The sequence below is a fragment of the Alosa sapidissima genome, chromosome 5, assembly GCF_018492685.1.
Source record: "Alosa sapidissima isolate fAloSap1 chromosome 5, fAloSap1.pri, whole genome shotgun sequence".
Taxonomy (NCBI): Eukaryota; Metazoa; Chordata; class Actinopteri; order Clupeiformes; family Clupeidae; genus Alosa; species Alosa sapidissima.
The window spans coordinates 5,387,848-5,397,885 of record NC_055961.1 but is presented as its reverse complement, the minus strand read 5'-3'; the positions used below and the strand labels follow the sequence as shown (position 1 = coordinate 5,397,885).

The following is a 10,038-nucleotide window of genomic DNA, read 5'->3' as shown; positions in this document are numbered from 1 at the left end:
GACGACATGCAAGATATCCAGACTTCATATTCTCACCTGATATGATCCATGTTTCAAGTATTAGCTACTTATATGACCCCGGACACCTCTTGTTCTTGTTCCCATATACCCCCTGATATGTCAAACATGGGACTACGCATATACAGCCCATATACTGCCAGACACAGCTAATTTTGCAGGCATTTATGTGTATGCCTTTATTTGCTCTTCGATAGGCTTTAATCTGATTGTGATTGACATGTGATTTATATATGGTGATTTATGTAATGGTTTTAAATGTGAGATAGTACATAACCATCACTGAGCTTATTGTGCATCTTTAACTTAAATAATATTTCACATTAATTTTACATACACTTAATTACATTATTTACTTACACCTGCTAAATCCCAATGACTTATTTTACTTTACCATGAAAATTCATATACTGTACGACAGGCAATAAAATTTGTTACATGGCCTTTATTGTATTTATCAATCAATATTCAAATCAACACGGCTTTCTCGTCTGCAGTAGGGGGCTTACGCAGTGACACTCGCCCCCTCTCAATGACCTGCCTCGAGTGAGAACAGAGACTTCTGCTTGATCACAGTGGTTTAAACAGTCCATGGTCTGGGCGTGCAACGTCCTTTAAAACATTTTGGGCCCTTGTCCGTACTCTTCTGGTATAGATGGTAGGGAGAGGTGCTCTGATGGTCCCTTTGACAGTAAAAGTCAGGTGTCTGTAAAAAGAGAAAGAAAGTATATGTTACAATTGACCCTGTCCGTGAATATAATTAACTCAGCTTGTGTGACAAATAAAAGCAAACCCACAATAGCAGCCTAGACGTCAGGTGCAATAGTTAGAAGTAATGGAGATATGTATTACAGTTGTGCTCATAAGTTTACATAACCTTAGCATACACATACATTTAAAAATCATCTGATCTTAATGCCTTAATAAAAAAAAAGAGAAAATCCAACCTTTAAGGAACACTTATTTATTTACGATACATTATTCATTCACAAAGAAAATTGCTGTCCTTAAAGGTTGGATTTTTCCTAATTAAGGCATTAAGATCAATTTCCAAAAGTATCATACCTAATTGCAACACTGTCTGCAGAAGCTCTTTCCTTCTTGCTTAAACCACCTTTCTGATGCCTAACATAGATCCTCCCCCATCTGAAGGGCAGTGCCAGCCTCTGGCTCCAGGCTGGGACTTGCTGGATGGCACCTAAAAAAATAAAACAGCAATTGCTATACATTATGTTATTGTTGATTAAGATAAAAATCAAACATTAAAAAATAAGTTGGTAAGTCAATCAGGTGTTCAAACAAAAATGATAATTACCTTATTAAGGCACCCTTGCCACCATCAATGTTAATTATTGATATCAGTTTATTTGTGAGGGTTTCAGTTTCTGTAAATAGAAAATAAGATTTAACTAAATTATGATTATGCTCAGTTTGGCATATATTCAACACATTATTTACATTACCACCAACATAATGGTAAACATGGCTAAACTTCAAAATTCAAGACTATTATTAAAAACGACAATAATGACGATTAGTTCCTGTATTAATGCATTACATTGCACATTTGTCAAACAAATTAGAGTGTGCAGAGTGACATAGCCCTCATTCAAAACACACAAACACTTACAGCATGTTGAGGGCAGCAGCCATGGCTTCCAGACATAGTCAAGTAGCATGTAGTAGTAGCAGGACAGACCGACTTTGCCCTGGTCTGTTGATGGAGCCCACTACAGTCATAACAACAAACAGACACATGAAAAAAGGGGATAAACTAAACACAGCAACAGACACAAATACATGCACACACATTATAATGTTATTTGCTATTCTACGTGTGTGTGTCTGTCTGTCTGTCTCTACCTGGTGAGTGAACTCTTGCGGGATTGAAACTTATTTTGTATGGAAGTGGCACACATTTGGAATATTCCAGAATGCACTCAGTGTTCTCAGGGAATCAGTCCTCACAACTCACTGCCTGCAAACAGAGAACAGAGGGAAATTAAGATTAATAAATTGCAAAATAAGCTTACACATAACGTGAAAAGACTATCACTGAAGCACTAATGCCCTCACATGCATCTTAAATAAACACATGCCTTGGCACAAGTCAGGTACAACCAAATAAGGGCTATGAAATGAAGAACATTTTGCCTAATGCTACCCATACATCAGAAACCTTTGACAAGATTTGGCTTTCAAGCTTTACTCAAAAGACTACAATCTTTCAATAATCTTACCCAAATCTGGTCAAGTCTTCTGGTGTAAGGATGGCTTAATATAACACTATACGTTACCCTTCACAAACTAAAGATCCCTTCACTTGTCGGCATCATATTGAGGTGCGTCAACCCCCTGTTCACGTTAGCCTGCATAGTTATTAGCAGCCACTATAAATGTAGCTTCTAGAAGTTATAGCTAGGTTAGCTAACCTACTCGTGCCTGATAGCCTTGGCCATTTCATTCAAACTAAAACTTTGCATCCATAACGAAATCTCAGACAGACTTATTGTTGAATATGATATTACTACCATTCCAGATATTCCACACAATAGTAAAGTTAGTTATTGGAAAAGTTAACATTAACAGCTAGCGTGCGAGCTAACGTTAGCGATGTTAGCTCGCAAGCTAGCAAACGTTAGCTGATTCTAACATGACGGTTAACAAACGGTTTTGGTTAACATTAATGCTAAAAACAGTATTTAACTAATTAATTCCAGTTTTCAATTGGCATACAAAAGTACTGTAGTTCTTACCTTGGATATGATGACGGCAGAGTTTGTACAGCTTGCCATCAGATGCATGACAGAAAAGTGACGGTTGAAGTCACCACCAGTGGCAAGGAGTTCGTTGAAAAGTCAGTCAGGGGTGGGGGATGGGTATGCTGTGTGTGCGCATGCGCTTATCGAGAGGCAAAGCATAAGAAATCGTGGCCTGCATATTTTAGTTACATTAAAATGACTACCAAACTGATTTTGTAGAAGTGTCAAAACATAGTAGCCAAGTGGGCTATTACTACTATTCTGATTAACATTATTGGTTCTCATATAGTTTGACGTCAATTTCATTTGAAGCCTTGTTCCTTAATTAAATCAACATTGGTTTATCAGTCACCCACGTTTGACAAGTTACAACATGATTGATCCATTGTTACATTGGCCCACAAGGAAGCTTGTAATGTTAAAATAGTATGAAATTAACGACTTAATTTAACAAGTTTAATAAGCCTTTCTTATGTGTTATGGTTTGTAGCATATAGTATGTATTTATTTTCATTATAGGCTATTGATTGAATTGTTGTTTATTATTGCTATTCTTCTTAATGTAGGCCTACTTCAAATTGTTTAGGCTACTGTTAAATTTAACTTTGTATTGTTGTAATGTGGCAACTCCAGCTGAACCGAATTCGTTTTGGCAGACAGCATTGGGGACAAGGGGAAAGCAGATCATTTAAAATGTGGACTTTATTCCTCCAACAGATCTCATGCATATTATACATAAAAAGTAGGCTAGACCTACAGACTATAGCAACTATAAAATCTCAAAGATATCATTGAAATTGAACCATAACCAAAATAATTAGGTAAGTAGGCTAGCCTTGACCTGAAAAAGGTAGTCTTTACACTGTAAATAGTCTATTTTTGAATGTCCCGAAATTAGATAGAAATCAAACGGCAAATAGCCTCAGTGATGTTTTATGGTACGTTTTGGGCGTAGGGCATGCATGACTTAGCCTAGGCCCAAGATCTGCCTAATTATCTAATATGATAGCCTAAGCCTATCCAAGGGTGGAGACCCACCCAAAGATATCCAGAAATGGTGTGTGTGACTTGTGATTTGGGTATGCATACCCCTGATATCTCATTGGCATATCAGGAGTCAAAATAAATCAATATTTTCACTGATTCTTAAAAACTCAGGATATGATCAAAGATGCTCCTGATATGCTGCATGTCATAAAAAATATCCGGTCAGTATATCCCCTGATTCAGAGCCTTTTCACCCAGTGCTCTGGGCACTGGCTCACCTGGCAGAAGATCAATGGCGCAGTCCCATGGGCGGTGAGGAAGTAGTTGTGAGGCTCTTACTGGGCAGAATACGTCATGGAACTGGTGGTACTGAGGTGGAAGGGAAACCCTGATATTTTCCCGTGGACTCTCCACAGATGTAGCATGCAAAGGAAGGTAATCGGTGGTCTCTTGGAATAAACGTCGAGGTAGATCAGTCAGACAGTTCTGGAAGCAGTGTGAACTCCAACACAATATGTCTCCAGTCTTCCAACACACAACTGGAGAATGATGAATTAGCCAGGGTCTTCCCAGAATTAGTTCAGCCATTGAGTCCTCTAAGACCAGGAAGGAGATGGACTCCTTGTGGAAGAGCCCCACCTGCAGCTTGATGGGACCCACCATCTCCTTTATGATGCCTCCTCCTAGGGGCTTCCCCGTGATGGACTGAACGGAGCAGGCGTTCGGGTTGGGTGAGGTGGCGAGCCGGAGACGGCGGCATAAGGACCCTGAGATGAAGTTGCCCGCTGACTCCGAGTCTAGGAGAGCAGAAACAGTCGGAAGGCTGTGATAAGAGCCGCTTCGTTCCAACCACTGACGGCTGCCAGGGTACGGAACTGGAGTGCATATTCTGTAATGGGACTCCTACCCTGGAGGAGTTGATACAGTCTCTGCTGTATAGTGGAATCTCCTTGAGGCAATGCAAATACCTCCTTAAAATGGGTAACAAAATTATTGAGGGTCGCAATGGTAGTCCCTCCCCGGTTCCAGACACCCTCTGCCCATTGTAGCGCTTGGCCTCGAAGCAGACTGATGACATATGCTATCTGGGCACGCTCAGTGGGATAGCGGCTGGCTTGCATCTCCAGGGCGAGTGAACACTGAAGAAGAAATCCATTGCACTCTGCAGGATCACCTGAGTAAGTAGCTGGGTTCGCCATAGGACTCGGCGGATTTGGTGGAGCAGGATGTGTGGTCGCTATGAGCGTTCGACGGAGTTCGTCCACCAGCCCTTGAAACTGCTCCAGAGCTGGGCCAGCTGCCTGGTCCATGTCAGTTTTGACCGGGCATTCTGTCAGGAAATCACTCGAGAGAAAGGCGAACAGGGAATTAGTTGCAAGGACCAGGCTTTTATTTGCACAGGGTTGACTAGGGCAGATCCACACAGAAGTTGTAGCAGTAGACCAGAGTTCAGAATCAAAGTCACAAAAGAACACAAAAATCCAAACGCACAGAAGATAATGTAGCAAAAAGCTCAGAGGAATCACAAAGTACAAATAAAATATGTCAAAACTCTCGAATAAACAAAGTGCAACAGAAATACAAAGTAACAACTCGATGATTAAAAACCAGAGAGTACTCAACTTAAATAGGGAGTTGTATCCACCAGAATCCAAAAACAGAGTCCAAGGAAAACTGAGAAACTTTCGAAATAGTCCAAGAAACCACAGGAAAAGGTTCACCAAGGAAAGGACTTGCGAAACCGCAGGAGCAGAGAAACTAGGAGCCACTTTCGACGACGCCCGGTGACCAACTGTGGCAGAGGGGATGTTTATATGGGAGTCCGCACAGGTGTGCCCAATTAGTACTCTGGGGAGTGAGAACGAGGAAGTGGAGGTTCATTAGGAACAGGGGGCGTGGTCACCGAGCAGCCAGGCAAGGACGTGACAAATGTGGTCAGTTATTTTAGTTTTTGTTAGAATCCTAGCTGCTGCATTTTGTATCATCTGAAGCTGTTTAATAGTCTTTTTAGGAAGGCCTGTGAACAGTCCATTGCAGTAATCAACCCTGCTGGAGATAAATGCATGAATGAGTTTTTCTAAGTCATATTTTGACATCAGCCCTCTGAGTCTGGCAATATTTTTGAGGTGGTAAAAAGCTGATTTAGTTGTCGCTTTCATGTGGCTGTTGAAATTTAGATCACTGTCAATTAATACACCAAGATTTTTAACTGTATCCTTTGCCTTCAACCCTTTTGTGTCAAGGAGAGTGGCAACCCTAAGTCTTTCCTCCTTTTTACCAAATATAATTACTTCAGTTTTTTCTTTGTTCAGCTGAAGAAAATTTTGAGACATCCAGGTGTTGATTTGTTCTATACACTGACACATAGATTCAAGAGGACCATAGTCATTTGGTGACAGAGCTAAGTAAATTTGTGTGTCATCTGCATAGCTATGATATGAAATCAAGTTATTTTGGATGATTTGTCCAAGTGGGAGCATATAGAGGTTGAATAATAGTGGCCCTAAGATCGACCCCTGGGGAACACCACAGGTCAAGGACGTTGGTGTTGAGGTACAGTTTCCGATGGCAACAAAGAAGCTCCTTTCTTGTAGATATGATTTTAGCCAGCTGATAACTATGCCTGTAAATCCAACCCAGTGTTCTAGTCTGTGTAGTAAAATATTGTGATCAACAGTGTCAAATGCTGCACTAAGGTCCAGTAGCACTAGGACTGATGTTTTACCTGAATCTGTGTTGAGGCGTATGTCATTGGAAACTTTAATGAGAGCTGTTTCAGTGCTGTGATTTGCCCGAAAACCAGACTGAAAGTAATCAAAATACACATTTGATGTTAGGAAGGTGGTTAATTGATTAAAGACTACTTTTTCAATAATTTTGCCAATAAAAGGTAGATTGGATATGGGCCTGTAATTGTTTAGCATGGAGGCATCCAGGTTATTCTTCTTGAGAAGTGGCTTTACAACAGCTGTTTTCAGTGACTTAGGAAAAGTGCCAGACAGCAGTGATACATTTACAATTTGAAGGACATCCACCGCTATGAGATGAAAAACAGTTTTGAAGAAATTGGTAGGCAGAGTGTCTAAGACACATGTGGAAGAGCTGAGATTCTGTACCGTTTTTTTAAGTGTTTCGTAGTCTATCAAGCTGAACTCTGACATTAAGTTTAGTTTCCCTCTATTTGTTGCTGGAAGTTCAGGTTGTTGAATTTGTAATTGAGCAGATATGTTGAGTCTGATTTTGTCAATTTTACCTTTAAAAAAAGATGAAAACTCATTGCATTTATTAGTTGAGAGAAGTTCAGGCGCTAATTGTGAGGGGGGATTTGTTAATTTATCAACAGTTGAAAATAGAATACGAGTGTTATTTGAACTTCTATTGATAATGTTTGAAAAAAAGGACTGTCTTGCTTTGCATATTTCAGAGTTATATGTGCGGAGCATCCCTTTATGGATTTCATAGTGGATCTGAAGTTTGTATTTACGCCATTTTCTTTCAGTCTTCCTACACTCTCTTTTTATAAGTTTAACAGCTGGATTTTGCCTCCATGGTGCTTTCTGTTTGTCCTTAACTTTTGTCGTGGAAATCATCCACTTCCAAAAACCTCCAATCCAACTAGCACTCTGATGTCAAAGACCCGAAGGAGAACACCAAGACGAGAGAAGCTGAAGACTGTTGATCCTTTATTCACCGTATTGCAGTGATAATACAATCCTAACAGCGTCAGGACTGGACCGTCAGGCAATAGAGTGGTGAGTGGCAGCTGCTACCCCGATGAGATCTGATCTGAATGTGCCTGAGCTCTCTCCTTTATACTCTCAGGGGCCTGAGAGGCGTTCCTATCCCCAGGAACGTCACCAGGCCCCTTTTAGCCAATCAGAGCGTTTTGGGACTTGAGATATTGGTGGAAACTCCTCCTCATATAGACATTAAAAAATGTGTGTTGCTAGGCAGAATACATGTGTCCAGGTTCTATGTGTAATCTGTTGCCAGGCAGGGTACGTTTTGATTTGGTTCTATGTGTCACTTCAACATCTGGTTTCACTTCCTCTCTCTGGAAGTCCCTGCTTGTCCTTTTCTGCTAGCCCCTTCTATTTCCACTCTTTGACTTCCAGTAAATGTTTTGCATACCAGCCACTCTTAGCCTTTTGACCGTTCCAGTCTCATGACTTCCAGTAAATGTTTGCATAACAGGCAGACTACATGTTCCAGTACATTGTTTGCATAACAGCTGCACAGACTGCCAGTAAATGTTTGCATATTAAATGGAAGGTCTCCTTAATAGACCAGTACACACACAAGCATTATTATTAACTGTGTCATTATTAAATGTGTCTAGATAATATCACCACATATTCCCCCCTTCGAGGCTAAATTAGCCTCGCTATGCAGCATAAGCATCATTTAAACAAAGGAGTGTGTCATAACCTCGTATGTTGTCATGACACCTCAGGCTATGTGCACATGAGCGAGTTACAGGGGAATAGTGTCTACTACTACAAACCTTATTGCGCACGTAAAATCTTAAACCTTATAACTAGTAGATGTGTTGGCATCATTGCCTTTACGAGAGTAAATAACATCGGTAAGCAAGCCCTGAACGCCCAGATCAAGTGACAGAAGGACCAATTCCTTGTTATGAACATATGGCTAGGACCCGAGACGGATTTGTCCCCAAAGCGGCTAATGTGCTAGTTACTTTGAGCATAAAAGAATTTCATGCAACGGCCATCGGTGCCAAATCGGAATTACATAACAACTTCATGATCCTACTCGTCGCTTGCTCATCCCCTACTGGCTTCTTTAGCAGTAACTGGTATATACGGCCCCTTTCCGGCCTCTATGCGTCACACTACACCCCCCTTCGTTACTCGCAACGTCATCCCCTTTCTCCTCCGGAGTCCTCCGGGCATTCACACTAGCGTGAGAATGGGTGAGCACACCGGCCGCAGGCGCGCTACACCGAGGGGACGGGCCGCCATGCTCTGTCTTAGGTTGCCCCTGCTGGCCAATGGGGTCGTACCCGTCCTCGAGCCCTGACCGCGCCACACACCTGCCACACCACTAGGCGGGCCAGGTCCGACGCGCGGTAACTTGGGGTGAGGTGATTACTTCTGGTAGCAAGCTTTGGTTACATCTATCCAGGTTTGGATGGCCTTGCATTGGAGGGCTACACCTCCATAAAACTTAAGTTACCGTCTATGTATAGCGAAGCGCTAAGATGTAAAATTGAATCAAGATCACTTAAGGCGACCCATTCGTATCAGGTCACAGCCCATAATACCCCTTGACTCTAGTACCCTTTGACTCTGTCACCTGGGCGTGCAGTCACATGCCTTGTGAATTACCTGTCAGTGTTGTGTATGTGAGTGTGCGTCAGTGTGTGTGTAGAGGTGGGTGACTCGCAGGACCCCACCCCTACTCGTATATATTCGGGAGGGGAAACTCCGGGGGAGGAAACTCCTGCCCGTCGCTCTCCATTATATAACCCTCGCTGAATTCGCTTTCCATTATTCGTCTCACACTAGTTTGTACTAAAAGGATCCTTTCACTCGCATCCTCCTCGTCCCAGGGCATCCTTATATTTTGGACCACTAGTTGTCTAGCGACCACCTTGGAGCAACCCTTACCACAACATTGAGTAATACAGCAAAACATTCCTACCACTAAGGCTGCTCCAAACAGTAATTTTCCCAGAAATGCTACAATCTTACCCCCCCATGACCCAAAGGTGTCCGTTAGCCACTTGGTTACGGGGGCAAAAATATCCGGGAGTCCCGCAAATGTCGGTGCCAATCCAGAGTTCTCGTGGGCCTCCTTGTTGACGGCCTTGAGCCTGTTCATCGCGTTCGTGAAGTCATCCATGTTCTCGCCTTCACCTGGGACGTACGTACAGCATGAGTCTGTTCCGACGATTGCGCACACTCCACCTTCCTTTGCCAATATCCAGTCCACTGCTATCCTGGTTTCCATTGCCATTTTTGTGGTGGCGTTCAGCCTTCTATCAAGCGCGCTGAACGCCTCCACTGTGGCATTCATGAACCGTAGGGCGTTGTAGTGGATGTAGTTGATCCATTGAACGTTCTTGGCGATGCCTATGGATGCTCCGTAGACGGGGATGGCGGCTTCAAATCCGGCGAGCACCTCGTCTCGTGCTTTGAACTGTCTCGGGACGTTGTGGGGCTGTCCGAACATGTCCATATATACTCCACCGTTGGCGTCCCTTCGACTTCTCCTCAGTTTCCCTTCCACGGGTGTCTGCTGGTTGTGC

At 42.5% G+C, this 10,038-nt stretch overlaps 1 long non-coding RNA gene across 5 annotated transcripts; it reads right to left on the bottom strand.

Annotated features, from left to right (window-relative positions):
• Nucleotides 1-258: 258 nt before the first annotated feature.
• On the bottom strand, nt 259-2,944 carry LOC121708400. Of its 5 annotated transcripts, XR_006031633.1 has the most exons (6): nt 2,775-2,944; nt 1,882-1,996; nt 1,649-1,748; nt 1,334-1,403; nt 1,084-1,216; nt 259-724 (listed from the first exon to the last, which is right to left on the bottom strand). It is a non-coding gene; the product is annotated as an uncharacterized LOC121708400 (long non-coding RNA). The 5 variants fall into 5 exon arrangements; XR_006031635.1 differs by lacking the exon at nt 1,882-1,996; XR_006031632.1 differs by lacking the exon at nt 2,775-2,944 and having other exon boundaries at nt 1,882-2,486.
• Between the last annotated feature and the right edge of the window lie 7,094 nt (nt 2,945-10,038).